The sequence below is a fragment of the Aotus nancymaae genome, unplaced genomic scaffold (assembly GCF_030222135.1).
Source record: "Aotus nancymaae isolate 86718 unplaced genomic scaffold, 86718_ANA_hifiasm-v0.15.2.pri h1tg000057l, whole genome shotgun sequence".
Lineage (NCBI taxonomy): Eukaryota > Metazoa > Chordata > Mammalia > Primates > Aotidae > Aotus > Aotus nancymaae.
In genome coordinates, this window is record NW_026988471.1 from 39,940,474 (window position 1) to 39,957,423 (window position 16,950).

Below are 16,950 nucleotides of genomic sequence, written 5' to 3' on the forward strand. Positions count from 1 at the left end.
TCCATAGTTAGTCCATATCCTTCCTTTAGGAACCACAGGACACACAGTAGTCTAGATATAATCCGGCTAAACAAGAACAGAATGGAACAACTATCCTTTTGGTCTAAAACTTTCCATGCAGCCTAAGATTTAAGATTATGTTAGCTTTATTAGCAGCTGAATAAAATTCTTAACTCTTCTAAAACAAAAAACTTCTGTTAGAAAATAAGTATTTTAAATTCAAGTTGCCCCTTTCCATACTTAGAAAAATGACTCTGTATCTAAATTTAGGGGTTTGTATTTATCCCTGTTAAATTTCCTACTCATAAATTTTATAAACTTTAGCATAGGAATGGTATAGCATGAGCTTTTGAGTAAGACAGAGCTGAGATAATTTTTTTTTCAATCACTGAGTATGTGATTTAATTTGTTTATTTCTTATTTATAAGTGAGGATAACATCTACTTTGCTGGGTAGTTACAATAATCAAATGAGACGCAGTGTATAAAAGTGCCTATTCAGCACATAATAGCTACTCTAAAATGTGCTGATTAAAGTTATGATTATTATTTTTGCTCAATGCCATTGAAACCTTGATTCTGTCATCTTATATTTAAATAGCCATATTATATAGCCTCAGCCTCAATTTCATAACTGTGCTTTATTTTAATCTACATTCAGGTCATTGACACAAATGTTAAAAAGGAAAAAAAAATTGAGACAAGGTAGATAACTTGCTGCAATAAAGACTATTCTAGGTTGAAACCTATTCATTAATCAATAATTGGTGCATAAATGTTTAGCCAGCTATGAACCAGCCAAAGCTGTGCTTATTTAACTCCATACTGCCTACAACAAATGAAACTTTGTCAAATACCTTTCTCAAATTTATACAAATGTGCATGCACATACACAGAACATATACAAATACAAATAACAAATATGGGCACTGACATACTAACTCTTTTTTGTTTTTTTTGAGACAGAGTTTCCCTCTTGTCGCCCAGGCTGGAGTGCAAATGGTGCAATCTCTGCTCACTGCAACCTCTGGCTTCAAGCAATTCTCCTGCCTCAGCTTCCTGAGTTCCCGAGTAGCTGGGATTACAGGTGCCCACCATCACGCCGGGCTAATTTTTGTGTTTTAGTAGAGACGGGGTTTCACCATGTTGGCCAGGCTTGTCTCAAACTCCTGATCTCAGGTGATCCACCCACCTTGGCCATACTAACTTTAAAATGAAATATCAAACAATTATAGCAAGTCTTGTTGTCATTAAGCCCATACTAACTCCTTATAATTGCAAATTCTGCCACTAATTGCTAATGAAGGATTTGCTTAGCTAGTTTATTCAGTATTTTTATTTCTGTCATCCACTATTTTTATCTTATTGAAAATTGAAAGAACATTTTCTTACCTGATTTCCATGACTATGTCTTGAGTTCATCTGTGATCACACCTTGAATGTGTAATCTCTGGCAGGATTTCAATTAACTAAAGCCTAAAGACTTAAATTAATTCAAGGGAGCTTCTCTTCTTTATCCTCTTCCCAAACTGTATCTACTCTACTTCCACACCTTTGGTTACATAATACCTTATTTCATTGTTTTTCATTTACTCAACTTTCAGCTCATTGAATTATGCCATAATAATTCTAGAGCACAGAGATTTCTAACTACTCCAGAATTTTGTTGTTTATTGTTATTGTTGTTTCTGCTCTAAAGAGATGAAGTCTTGCTATGTTACTCAGATTGAATGTGAATGCGTGCTCAGGAGATCCTCCCATCTCACTTCTAGAGTAGTTGGCACTACAGGCATGTATCACCACACCCAGCTCCATTATTTGTTTATGCCACTTATTCAGCAGCATAAACAATATAATGTATAATATTATACATTGGCTTTTCCCCTATATGTCTTATATTTAATTTTTATAGCACCTGTTGTACTTTGATTACAAACTAGGATAAAAGGTAATTGTTAAGCCTAGTATGTAGTAAAAACGGCTGCATTATGAATCAGACAATTGAACTCCCAAATCTCTAGGATTACTGAAGAGACCCATAACATAACTGGGTCTCAGTTTCGTGATCTATAAAATGTTGAAGTTGAATCAAATGCACTTTAAATATCTCTTCAAATTTTAAACACTACAACTAGTGCAATAGCCTGTAAACTCCATTAAGCAGGAGGTATGTGTCCTGTTCACTATCGGCTTCCTGAGTACTCATTATAGTGAATAGCACACATTCATTCATTCACTCAAGAAATTTTCATGGTGTATAAGGAACACCTCAAGGTACTTGGGCTAAAGAAATAAACAACTTCCTTCCCTCATGGATTTCCTAGTGAGGGGAAATAGGTAAACCGTATAATAGGTTAGAAGTTTATTAGTGTTACAGAGAAAAATCAAGCAGGGAAGGGGAACAAGAATGCAAGTTTGGTTTTCAAGCTTCAATATGGTGGTAAGTGTATGCTTCTCTGTGAAGGTTACACTTGAGCAATGATTGGAAAGATAGGAGAGATGAGCCAGCAGACATAAGGAGAAAGAATATTCCTGGAATCAGGAAGAGCCAATACAATTTCTGATGTTATAATTCACCAAGAAGAAGCCAGAGTGGCTGGAGCTAAAGAACAGGTCGGAGACGTAGCAGGTAGCCAGTGTGATGGGCCTTACAGCCATTGTGAAAGGCTGGTCTTGACTCTGTGTAAGATGGGAGCCCTTGGACATGTAAACTAAGAGATGGCATGATCTATTCTTAGGGGGATAACACTGGGTGCTAGGTTGAGATTAGACTGTAAGGGGAACAAGGGTAGCAGCAAGGATAGGAGTTAGAGATGACGATGGCTTGACAAGCAGCAGAGGTGGTGGGAAGTGGCAGGATTCTGGAAATATTTGAAGGTAACAGGATTTTTTGAGAGACAGAGAGAAATCAAGGGTGACACCAAGATTCTAGGACTAATTGAAAGGATAGAATTACTACTATTTGCAATGTGGTAGAACAAGTTTGTAGGGGAAGACCAGGAATTTAGTTATAAAATATTTGGTTTGAGATGTCTATTAGGCATCAATAATTGTTCAGTAAATGTATGTAGACTGATTATATCTAATGTGCATTACATGCTTTTTACACATATCATATACAGTAATACAACTTTTAAGAACTGGTCCTCTAAAAAACTTCTTCTCCTAGTGTATCAGTCTTGGAACTTTCACAGTACAAAAGGTAGAAAAAAGAATTTCAGAATCTAGAAGTGAAGAGAATTTCATATGTAGTGATTGTCTATTATCACCCCAATATGCAAAGTTAAGGCAAATTTCCATTATATTTTCACAGTATAGATTGGCATCCATTTGAGACAAATAGTCATTAGAATGTACAATCTGCATATATTACTTTGTTTAGAATTGTAATGGGTAAAAAAGCTGTTGTTTGTGAGAAATTTCAATAAATTTTCAAAGTTTGAAAACATATAGTTTCCAAAAGTACAAATAGTAAAAACAAATGTTGTTTTTTATTATTAAATTAAGCATAATAATTTTTAGTAAAGAAATGTTTCATAGACTGAGGTCTTCAGTTATTAGACGATTATGTTTATACATGATCTGAAACAATCTCAGTATTGGTAATGACAGTTAATATGTTTACATATAAGTTAGCACAAATATATACATAAAGTAACAGAATGTAGAATTATACACATGTGCATGTATGTGTGTATATGAAATCAGTGCATTACAGAAGCTTTTTAAAGTAGGTTTTAGGTTTTATTTATTTTTTATATGTGTGTACTAAATACTTCCTTGAAAGAAAACATGATAGAAGTTCAGGCTGTTTTCGTCTAGAAAGTGTGTGGGAAAAGAGGGTATTATAAAAATTGTAAAAAAAATCAAACTTTTATAGTGTATAGTGTATCTCAATAGAAATTACCCAAAATAAATTATCCCAAAGTTACCAAGAAAAAACGTTTTATCATTCAACCTTAGTAAGTTTTGAAAGTATTTTTGTTTCTTCAACTTTTTCTTGGGATAATTCATTGAGCTTTATTCAAATAAAATGATAATATTATGTCTATTTAATATATTTTTCACATGCTCTGATAATAGTAAGAATTCTTGTGTTCTGTAAATATTTATAATACATTTATTTGCTTAAAATATTTTCACAGCCTTTCTGCCTGTGGACTCTAACTAAGGAGTATTGTTAAACTCTCTTCTCCCTGCAGTCATGTCTAAGTCAGAGTCTCCTAAAGAGCCTGAACAGCCGAGGAAGCTCTTCACTGGAGAGTTGAGCTTTGAAACAACCACCGAGAGACTGAGAAGCCATTTTGGGCATGGGGAACACTCCCAGACTGTGTAGTAATGAGAGATCGAAACACCAGGTGCTCCAGGGGCTTTGGGTGTGTCACCCATGCCACTGTGGAGGAGGTGGATGAAGCCATGAAAGCAAGGCCACATGAGGTGGATGGAAGAGTTGTGAAACCAAAGAGAGCTGTTTTGAGAGGAGATTCTCAAAGACCAAGTGCCCACTTAATTGTAAAAAAAGGTATTTGTTGGTGGCATTAAAGAAGAACATTTATATACCAATTAAGGAAGACAGTGAAGAACATCACCTAAGAGATTATTCTGAACATTATGGAAAAACCAAAGTGATTGAAATCATGATTGACCAAGGCAGTAGCAAGAAAAGTAGCTTTGTCTTTGTGACCTTTGACAACCATGATTCCATGGATAAGACTGTCATTGCGAAGGATATGAACAGACACTTTTCAAGAGAAGGCACTGATGCAGCCAACAAACATGAAAAAAAGCTCATCATCACTGGTCATTAGAGAAATGCAAATCAAAACCACATTGAGATACCACCTCACGCCAGTTAGAATGGCAATCATTAAAAAATCTGGCAACAACAGGTGCCAGAGAGGATGTGGAGAAGTAGGAATGCTTTTACACTGTTGGTGGGAGTATAAATTAGTTCAACTATTGTGGAAGACAGTGTGGCGATTCCTCAAGGATTTAGAAATAGAAATACCATTTGACCCAGCAATCCCATTATTGGTGATATACCCAAAGGATTATAAATCATTTTATCATAAAGAAACATGCACACATATATTCACTGTGGCACTGTTTACAATAGCAAAGACTTGGAACCAACCCAAATGCCCATCAATGATAGATGATTTACAAGGACTATAAATCATTTTATTATAAAGACACATGCACACATATGTTCACTGTGGCACTGTTTACAATAGCAAAGACATGGAACCAACACAAATGCCCATCAATGATAAAGAAAATGTGGCACATATGCACCATGGAATACTATGCAGCCATAAAAAAGGATGAGTCCATGTTCTTTGCAGGGACATGGATGACGCTGGAAACCATCATTCTCAGCAAACTGACACAAGAACAGAAAACGAAACACTGCATGTTCTCACTCCTAAGTGGGTGTTGAAAAATGAGAACACATGGACACTGGGAGGGGAACATCACACACTGGGGCCTGTTGGGGGATGGGGGGACCGGGGAGGGATAGCAGCGGGTGGGGGATTGGGAGGGATAGAATTAGGAGAAATATGTAATGTAGATGACGAGGGAATGTATGCAGCAAACCACCATGGCATGTGTATGCCTATGTAACAATCCTGCATGATCTGTACATGTACCCCAGAACTTAAAAAAAAAAAAAAAAAGAATGCCATAGTTGGAATGGTCACAACTATGAAGTTAGGAAAGCCCTGTAAAGCAAGAGATGGCTAGTGCTTCATCCAATCAAGGAGGTCGAAGTGGTTCTGGAAGCTTTGGTGGTGGTCATGGAGGGGGTTTTGGTGGGAATGACAACTTTGGTGGTGGAAGAAACATTAGTGGTCATGGTGGCTTTGGTGACAGCCATGGTGGTGGTGGATATGGTGGCAGTGGGGACGGCTATAATGGATTTGGTAATGATGGAAGCAATTTTGGATGTGGTGAAAGCTACAATGATTTGGGCAGTTACAACAATTAGTCTTCAAATTTTGGACCCAGGAAGGGAGGAAACTTTGGAGGCAGAAGCTCTGGCCCCTATGGTGGCGGAGGCCAGTACTTTGCCAAACCATGAAACCAAGGTGACTATGGCGGTTCCAGTAGTAGCAGTATCCACGGAAGTGGCAGAAGATTTTAATTAGGAAACAAAGCTTAGCAGGAGAGGAGAGCCAGAGAAGTGACAGGGAAGCTACAGGTTACAACAGATTTGTGAACTCAGCCAAGCACAGTGGTGGCAGGACCCAGCTGCTACAAAGAAGCATGTTTTAGACAAATATTCATGTGTATGGGCAAAAAACTGGAGGACTGTATTTGTGACTAATTGCATAACAGGTTATTTTAGTTTCTGATCTGTGGAAAGTGTAAGGTATTCCAATAAAGGGTTTTAATGTAGATTTTTTTTTGCACCCATGCAGTTGATTGCTGAATGTAATAGTCTGATTGTGATGCTGAATAAATGTCTTTAAAAAACATTTTCATAGTATACTTGGTCTTTTGGAAATGTTTAAGAATATTAATTTTTTTATCATTAACTGTATGGTATTTCAATATTTTGCAAGACAGACACAGGATATATTTTGTTAAACTATAAGAATTTATTTCTATGGTTTTCCCCTCTTTTAAAATATGTCACTTTTCACAAGAAGGAACACTATATGAATCCTTAACTAATGCCAGCACAATGCAAATATATAGTAAACATCACACCGGTATTTACTCAAAGCAGTAAGATTCAATTTTAAATAATGAATTCAACAGACAGAAACTTTCTAGAGAAGACATTCTAGAAATAGAACAAAATTCGTTTTAAAAATATTCCGCAGGCTAATTTACCAAGTAAGCAGAAGAGAGAGCAACTGAAATGTCTTTTCAGTTATGTCCTGGAATTATTTAGTGTCTGAAGTCAGAGTCCAAGAGTAAGTGAGGTGGAGAGGATTCGAACCTACTACATTTCTTGGCTTCATACCACTTAATGTTACTAAATACTTGTCTTTACTCAACTAAAATTGAAATGTACTAAAAATACACCCTGTGGCTCTGTGCTAGACATTTTACAGAAGCCATCTCCTTTAATCCTATACGCAAATATGTTCCTTCTGTTTCTATGCACATGCTTATAGGAACTGTGCATCTCCAAATGTTGACATAGGCCAGAGGAACTATTCAAAGCTACATGGACGTGCATTTGCACAAAACACAGTGCAAGGGTTTTCAACTTCTTTTAACCCTCTCTCTTTACTTCAAATTCTATTTTACACAATTTGGTATTGCTTTGATTTAAAGTGAGTGTGAGTGAGGAGGGAATTAGTTCGCTACCCAACCTCTCCCTTCCTTCAACCTTTCCCCATTCCTCAACCAAGCTCCCCAGTAAAATCAATGGCAAAGTTTTAAAAACAGTGATATAGGGCAAATATCTTCTGTTAAGCTAGTCCTAAAAAGCATTTCCTTTCAATCTTCATGTCTATCATTGTAAATTAAGAAAATAAGCTGATTATCTTAATTATGTATCATTCTCCAATTTGAACTTCAAAACATCCTAGGTGTCAGTCTAGTTAGAGATAGCTGAGTAAGCACAGTAGTTTAGGAAATGCATGCTCTTTAAAACACACTGATTGGAGAACTCAGAGCCATCAAGTGAAAAACCAGAGTTGGAACTCCAACTATTTCACTCCATATCCTGTGCTTTTGTTGTCAGTATATAGAAAGCTACAGTAAGGTAAGTCATCAGTAAGTTGGTCTTCATTATGGTCAACTCACACTGGATGAAATTCTTAGTGGTAAAAATCCCCTTAAAACACAAGATATTTCCTAAAACAAAAGTAAAGCAACGGGACATAATAATGTGCCTGTGCTATTGGCTGCTGTAACAAGTGACCACAAGTTGGGCAGCTTAAAACAACACAAATTTGTCATCTCACAGTTCTCAGTGCCAAAAGTCTGAAATAGATCTCACTGGACTAAAACTGAGGTGTTAGCAGGGCTGTATTTCTTTCTGGAGGCTGGAGGGATGAATTCATTTACTCACCTTTTTCAGCTTCCTGAAGCTGCTAGCATTTCTAGGCTCCTGGTCCCCTATTATCTCCAAAGCCAGCAATGGCCAATCTAGTCACCTCATACTGCCTCATTCTGAGACTAACTCTTCTGCCTCCTGTTTCCACATTTAAGAACGCTTGTGATCACATTCATCCTACCTGGATAATGGAGAATAGTCCTTATCTTAAAGTTGGTTAATTAATCTTAAAGTTGGTACCTAGGGTACCAAAGATTGGTACTTAGGTTAGGTACCAAACATAGCATATTTTCAGGTTCCGGGAGTGAGGATGTGGTCATCTTTAGGGGCCATTTTCTTCTGCCTACCACAGTGCCTGAAGGAAAAATGAGTGAATAGAATGAAGGTGCTTGGTCTAAGTGGAGTCCAGAAACGTGAAGCAAAGGCAGTGGAAGAATCATCAGTGGTCATCTAAGTTTATAGGTAGAGACACCAGATTAGGGTATTGTAAGCTTTACTGCACAGCCCTCTAATCACTACACAGCCACATCCTGTGATGACAGAGATCACCAGGATTTTCCATGGCCACATACCCTTTAGCCCAGTTTCCTGTGCTCTGAGTTCATACAGTAAATCATCTTAAAGGCTCTGAATTCAGGTTCTCAGAAATCACGATTCCAGGAAAGGCATGTGCCATATCAAAGAGTGAAATATGATCAGGTGGAAAAAAATCTGCCATCTCTATGTTTTAATATTCTGCTTTCTGTATACATATCCCATAAAATTGAGAGCCTGATTAATTTTGAGTCTGCTTAACAAAGGCAATTTTCTGGAACTTCAATCCTCAGACCAGACTCTGAATTAAATCCACTGTCCAAGAAATTAGCATGGTGCAAAAGCCAAGTAGCTATTTTACTATGCTCTGCGATATAATTTGTTACTTTTTGTCTGCCATTTTCTTTTAGTAAACTTCTAAGATTTTTCAAGCGACATTACCCTAACCTAGATGTCGGTGATTATTTAGGATTAATCAGAACAGAAAGTAAAATATTACTAAAATAAAAATATAAATCAAAGAAAAAATAATTCTGTCTGTACATATTTTATTTATGCTGAGCTTTAGAGACATATAGTGTGAATATGAGGCAAAATACACTTTGTATTGACTGTGCAGCTAACTGTTAAATGAGAAAAGTATCAAATTTTGAAAATTAACTATTTTTGAAGACTAGTGACTCTCTTTTAAAGTAGTCAAATTGAATTTTTCACTAAAACCACATGGCCTAAAAGATTATTAAATCAAGAAAAATGTTTACACTTAATTTTTTTCTGCAAATAAAGGCCCCTTTAAATGTGACCTTTAATTAATTTTATTAGTTTTGCTATTTATAATATTTTCTTTGAAAATTTATCTCCATTATTAAAAGAGGGGGGAAAACAACAAAAAAAAAGCACAGGTTTCCTTATATCCATTATTAAAGTTGTATCATAGCTGCTCTTCTAGCTTAGATATCTTCACCCCTTTAGCTTGGAATCAGGAGGATCCAATGCAAGAAGGATGCTTGAAGCTTGTGAAGTAGTGTATTTTGTGGGCTTTTTGTTTTTGTGATTTTGGAGTTTTATTTGTATCTCTCTCCAAGTAACATGTAGTTTCTTATCCTTGTACCCAGTCAAATTCCTATAAAGTCAATATCCCATGTCTTGGCTCTCCTTCTCTGGATTCCAGATCAAAGCAATCTGTCCTGTATGCTTACAAATCCATTCCGTACACAAAAGGACTATAAGAGCATAGTGGATATCTCTTCTCAGATATCATATTTATCTTATCAGCATCAGTATCAAATGGGAGTTTGTTACAAATATACCATCTTGAGTCTTACTCTAGAACTCTGAATAAGAATCTGCATTTTAACAAGAACCCCAAAGTGATTTTTGAGCTCATTAATGTTTCAGAAGCATTAGAGATAAAGCCTTGGCCCTGAGATATGTTTTCAAATACTTTGTCTATTTTATCCAAATTTTCTAATTTTTGGCACTAAGTGGTTTATACTCCTTATAACTTTTTTAATATAAGAAAGCTCGGTAATATCCATTTTTTTCATCATATAGATATTGTTATTTTGTATTTTCTTGCTAGTTTTTTTCTCTCTTTAACTTTGATCAATTTCTCTAGAGGTTTATCAATCTTTTTCAGGAATCAATATTCCATTAAAAAAATGTTTCTTCATCATTGGCCTATAGCATTGATTTTGTTCTTTTTTTAGGTTTATTTTATTTTTCTTTGACATATACTAACTATGCATACAGTGTGATGATATCTTACCTTTATTTATTTTTTCTAACTACTTAAAAATATCACTCTCATCTACTTTCTTATGGTAGTCATTTAGATCACCGATTTTCTAGCCAGGCATTTTCCTTTCTACTACAGGCATTTAATCTAAAAATTTTATCCTAAACACCACTTTAGCAGAATACTAAAAAGATCTTCTAATGCTTCTTTAGATTTCTTTATTGAGCCATGGATTATGACATATACTTGGAATATATGTCTTTTCTACTGATTTCTAAATTAATGTTGTTGTACTCAGATAATATACTCTGTATTATTTTGATTATTTGATCATATGCTTTATGACAAAGCATTTTGTGTATCTTGGTGAATGTTTAATGTACACTTGAAAATAATATATGTTCTTCAACTGTTAGATGTAGTGTTCTATCAATGTCAATTAAGATTTATAGTTGTTCAAACATATCATGTCTGTATTGATTTTTATGAGTCCTATCCATTTCTGAGAGGGTAGTGTTAACATTTCCAATTGTTTGTGTATATTTTATTTTTCTTTTAAATTTATTAATTTTGCTTTTGTATTTTGAAATTTGATTATTGTGAACATACAGATTTATTTTTGATAAGATTTTTGGTCGTAAAGTATACTAGACTTTGATGTTAATGTACTTACCTCTGTTTCCTTATGCTTAGGGTTCTCAAAGTGAAAAGTTTTCTCAAATTTTTATTTTAATGCAGTCTGTCTCTTTTTTATTTAATATTCCTTGTAGATGGCATATACGCAGATCTAGGTTTCTTTAATTCAGTCTCATAATCAAAGTCTTTTAATTGGAGTGTTTCTTTTCTAATTATTGTAAGTATTGATATTTGTTCCAAATACTAATATACATTTTGTTCCACAGATCTTTATCTGCCCTTTTTTGATGAGCAATATGTTTTTCTAATATTTGATTTGTATTTCCTCCACAAATTCTTGAGTTATCCTCTTTATACAATTTCTCTCTTTGACTGCCCTAGAGATTACTATATGCATGTTTTGCTTATCTACAGTCACTGTATAAAATTTGCAACAGTATAGTCCCATTTAACATTTTCCTGTGCTTTGTGCTCTTCTTATATATCTTCTAAATATTGCTTTTAATGCTACAATACAATATTGTTCCTCTTTTTGCTTTAAATGATAACCCTTTAGAGAAATTTAAAGATATTTTTTAAAAATTTCATAGTGTGTGTGTGTATATTTGTGTGAACTTCCCTTTGGCCTAGTATTCTTTCAGAAATTTTATGTCCATTCATAAATAGGGGCTTTTGAAAACACATTTACATACTATCCAAAGTGTACTATGCCTTGATACTTTCAATTTTATATGTGTCAGAAACTTTGCATATATTGTATTAGTCTGTTCTCACGCTGCTAATAAAGACATACTCAGGACTAGGTAATTTATATAGGAAAGAGGTTTAATGGACTCACAGTTCAGCATGGCTGGGTAGGCCTCATAATCATGGCAGAAGACAAAGGAGACACATCAGCGCTGTATCAGTTTTTAATTCAAGAAAGACCTGTAATTCAAAGTTAAGAAAATATGTTATATTTTGATTAGCCTATAGAAGGCAGAAATCTCTTCATAGAACAAGATTGGGAATTAGAGCACATTGTTAAAAAATAGTTATGAAAAAGAAGATAAAGTGTACCTATATGTTTATTTTGCTCAACGTATATCCTCTCTTAAATGGGTTTTTTATTTATTTATTTATTTTTTTAGTCCAGTATGGGGTGCAGCATCAAGATTATAGCTCACTGCAACCTTAAACTCCTTAGCTCAATTGATCTTCCTGCCTTGGCCTCCAGAAGTGCTGGGATTACAGGTGTGAGCCACCATGCCTGACTTGGTGGTTTTGTTTGTTGATTTATTGTTTTTTTGAGACAGAGTCCTGCTCTGTTACCAGGCTGGAGTGCAATCTTGGCTTACCGCAACCTCCACCTCCTGTGTTCAAGCGATTCTCCTGCCTCAGCCTCCGAGCAGCTGGGACTTCAGAAGTGTGCCACCATGCCCAGTTAATTTTTGTATTTTTAGTAGAGACAGGGTTTCACCATGTTGGCCAGGATGGCCTCAATCTCCTGACCTCATGATCTACCACCTTGGCCTCCCAAAGTGCTGGGATTACAGGCTTGAGCCACCATGCCCGGCTGAACTGGTGTTCTTTAAGTTGGTAAGCCTCGATATTTTAATAAAGATTACTATTCTGATTTTAAAAAGTGTAATTAAATGGAACTATACCAATTTCTCTACCTAACAATTAAATTTAGTTATTTGGATCATGAAGTTCAAGATACATAGAAATATTAACTGTTGATTAATTTTAAATAAATGCATGGCCATTGATGGGTTATAAAGCATGAATTTTAGCCCACTGTAGAGTGGGAAGAACATTCTAACGATATGCCTTTACAACATGTGGCATATGATATCTAGCAAACACCCTCCTCGAATTATGCCTGTAGCATGCAAAAAGACCAATTTTGTTAAGAAAACAAACAGATACTTAGTGTGAAACAGAGTCCCTACCACTACAGTTGTGTAGTCCTTTGCCAGAGATATTATTGAAAAGTTTCCTAAGGGAGCAGAAAATTGGTGATGACCTTTAAAGTCCATTTAACCTCTAAAATTATTTGATTCTATATCTTCAATATATTGGCACTTGTATGATACAATACCTTGCTGATTTTCACTTGGGTAGGAAAATGATGCAGTTTTAACAGAATAGCATTCTGACCCAATTATTCTGTCTTTCTGAATAATTCTTATTTTATTAGTAGTTGTAAGTAGTATAGGTAGATGTGTATGGAAACATACAGGCTTTGAAAACTGAATTGATGATACCTGAAAGTGAAGTCAACTTCATTGTAAAAATACAGTTGAAATAGAGGTTACTAAATTAGAACACTATCCCAAACAAGTCTCAGACAATGAAATTTTAGTTGCTGAAAATGACATGTATTATAATTTTGTGAAACCAGACCTCTTCTTCCTCACTATTAAAGTTGTGTGAGTTGGAGTCACCTGTTGCCTGTTGCCTCAAAACTATTTTTATTATCTATCACCCCATTAAATGAGAGTCCAGTTAAATTTGATATTACTCTAATAATTTTTTATCATGCTGGCAACTTGATTTATTACTTTATCCTTTGTTACTGCATTTTCCACACTTTATTGTAAAAATAATAAAACCACATTCTGGACAAGTGTTATTAAATTTTACAATGACATCTTTGCTTTCACAGACATGATTTAAATGGTAACATTTATTTTTTGATAGCTTATGAAAAAGCATTTTTTCCTTTTGTTCATAACTAAAGGATAATTTGTGGATCCTAAATAAGTTTTTCCTATTTTACCTCTTTCCTACTACCCACCTTCCTTCTTTTCAACTAATTGTTCTACTTCCTCCCTCAAGGCACTTTCAATCCACTAAGTTCTAAGGCAGTATTTTCTACTTATGATAAATTTAATGTTGCTTTGCCTTCAAGCACTTGATACACAGAATTTGCTTTATATCATAAGGTTTGAATAAGAGAGTTTATATATTCAGTATTTATTAAGTATCCACCATATTTCATATGGTAATGGTGGATGACTAAACAAGGTGAATAGAAAATAGATTAAATCGATGGTTGGCATCTAAGGGAAAACATATACTATGCTTCTTTCTGTTAAGGGCTACACGAAATATCAAAATAAGAATTGAAAGTCAGTGTTTGAAAGCTTGGTTATCTATTATTAATGGTTTTACAAGAGTATCCACTTTAGCTATATATAATATCCCCCCCAACACACACATATATATATATGTTATGTATGTGTGTGTGTGTGTGTGTGTGTGTGTGTGTGTGGTGTGTGCGTGGATATATGTATATATGCATGGATATATATATATATGCACATATATATATGGATAGAGGCAGCTCACTGAGTCTCTGCAAGGGCCCAAGACTTTTTAGGACTAGAGATTCCAGCACCTAGATTAGACTGCAGGCTACTCCAGTGGAGACTTTGCAGTAGCCACCTCCAAGTTCAAACCCTGTGACTCCCAAAGCCAACTCCACCCATAGGATGCTCTGACCACCAGGTATCTCTTCAACATAACTTGTATCTTCCCAAATAAATTCTGCCCAGCATCCTCTTTCTCACATCACTGTCTCCTGAATCAGACTCTCATGTATGTTTGTCTAATTGAAAGAGCCCTGGATATTCTTCTAATTTCTGTTTTTAAGGATATTATGAAAAGAAGGGCTTCTGACTTGGGTAGGCAGGATCTCTAATGTACTAAATTCCTCTAATGCTGGATGACTATTCAAAAGATGCCAAGCCAAGCACAAATATTTAAATAGACACTGGAAATCCAAAAACAGACTTTTGAGAGCATGCTTAAAGAACTTATTGGCCAGACGCAGTGGTTTATAACCGTAATCCCAACACTTTGGGACACTGAGATAGGAGGATGACTTGAGGCTAGGAGTTCAAGATCAGCCTGGGCATCATAGTGAGATATCATTTCTACTAAAATATTTCATTTTATTTTTTAAAATTTTTTATTTTTATTGCATTTTAGGTTTTGGGGTACATGTGAAGAACATGCAAGATTGTTGCATAGGTACACACATGGCAGTGTGATTTGCTGCCTTCCTCCCCTTCACCTATATCTGGCATTTCTCCCCATGCTCTCTCTCCCCAACTCCCCACCCCCCGCTGTCCTTCTACTAAAATAAAATAAATTTAAAAACTAATTTAATATCAATATTGTGATTAAATAATATCACAGTCCTGTCACCTAGCAATCTCATAGGAAACAAATAGTGATGAGAGAGAATTTTTAATCAAGGAAGAAAGCAATACTATCTAAGGAAAAATAATTCTTCAGGAAAGGGAGTGGGAGCCAAGAGAAGATAGAGCCAGTACAGAATACTTTGTGAAAACTATTTTTTTTCTGCCACAGAAATATCAAGGATATTGTTTGGTCATAATGCCTCAACCTCTTCTTGGTGAAATGCATTCAACTGAAACTTTAGATTATATATCAGAAAACTCGACTCTACTTCTGTAATGAAATTCTGTGGGAAGAAATCATTAACCTGATTGGCATTTGCTTTATAGTTCACGTATTCTGGAATTTGAGGTGCGTCTGAAAACACAAGCCATTTTCAACACCTAAGCAAGTGTGCCACAGAGCTCTTTACTACCTGTCAACAGCTTTACACAAAGGAAACAAGGCTAAGGGTTTTTTTTTTAATTGCCGCTGCAAACTGCCTAGGCATTGAATATACTCTATCCAGCAGCAGGAACTGAAAACCTTGTCAAAATCATGCTGTTTTGGAGACAAGCTGAATGACTTCCATAGTATCAACAAAAGTCATAGCATCAGGGCAGCTGATCTATTGTGCTTAAGAAAGCCCAATCCATCTGACCTGGGAGATGTCATAAAGACCTATCATCTCCTGCTAGTCATTGGGTATATTGGTATGGCATGCTGATCCCCTCCATGTCTGTTATCAAAGGGGGTCCAAGTAGGCATTCTGCTGGGGTAGTTTTTAAATACTGTAGGAAGCAGAGTACAAAATAAAAAACAAATAAAAACAACAAAACAGTGCTCAGCATGGAGAGGAGCAAGGAAACAAAGGAAAAACCACATTTGAGAAATTTGCAGTTTCAACCACCACCATTACAGCTACAGTTTGACTTTGCTATCAATTAATGTTTGCCCATAAGCTTTTATCTTTTCTTCTAGTGCCGATATTCTACTATTTTCTTTTTTGATGGTTGATATTTGTCATGAAAAGTTCTCAGAAAGCACTATAAAGGACTTTGTCTTAATTATTATTATTTTTTAAACCAGGATTTCACCAGTCTTATTATCAGTATAGATGTCAGCAAACCAGGTCAGAATCAGCATGGATTTAGCTTGGTGAGATTTTCGTCCTTATTCTGTTTAGACATCTAAAGCCAGGAGAAAGGTTTGAAACCTGGCTGCTGCCTTTTTATTTTATTTTTGGTGTATTTTTTGTGTTTCTGAGTTTCAGTTTTTTCAATTACCCAATGCAAAGAAACAAAATAAAATAACAAGAAGTTAGTGTACAAGGCTGTTTTCAGTATTAAATAAGGAAATACTTCTGAAGGCACCAATGGTAACACTTGAAACAGTGTAATGAGTCAGCATACATCAGTGAGATCTAGGTGCAGTTCATTATGGAATCTGTATAAATAGCAAACATAATACGTACTGAAATTAGAAAACTCCATCAAACTGTAGTTTTCATGTAAGCCAAAAGTATATTTAACATTTTGTAATTCCCATCTTGCATTTTCTCTTTGAAAATCAATTTTCTATTTGAAACTCAGTGGCCATTATCTTTTTACTCCATTCTCTTGGCCTTCACCATAATGTACATACTAGAGTTGAATTTAAATGAATTCTGATTTCAATCACATTCCAAAGGACTTTCATGAAGAAATCATTTTGAATATGTATGACAAAAACATTCTAAGAAGAACATATATCCCTTTTTTAGGTGAGAATTCTCATTATGCTTTAAATTATTTTTAAAATATATATGATACATAGTTATATAATGTGTTTTGCTATTCTTGAGCTGGTAATATAAT

At 35.2% G+C, this 16,950-nt stretch overlaps 1 pseudogene; it reads left to right on the top strand.

Moving 5' to 3' along the window:
• The first annotated feature begins 4,203 nt into the window (after positions 1–4,203).
• Positions 4,204–6,239, top strand: LOC110568260 (heterogeneous nuclear ribonucleoprotein A1-like; annotated as a pseudogene).
• Positions 6,240–16,950: the final 10,711 nt, after the last annotated feature.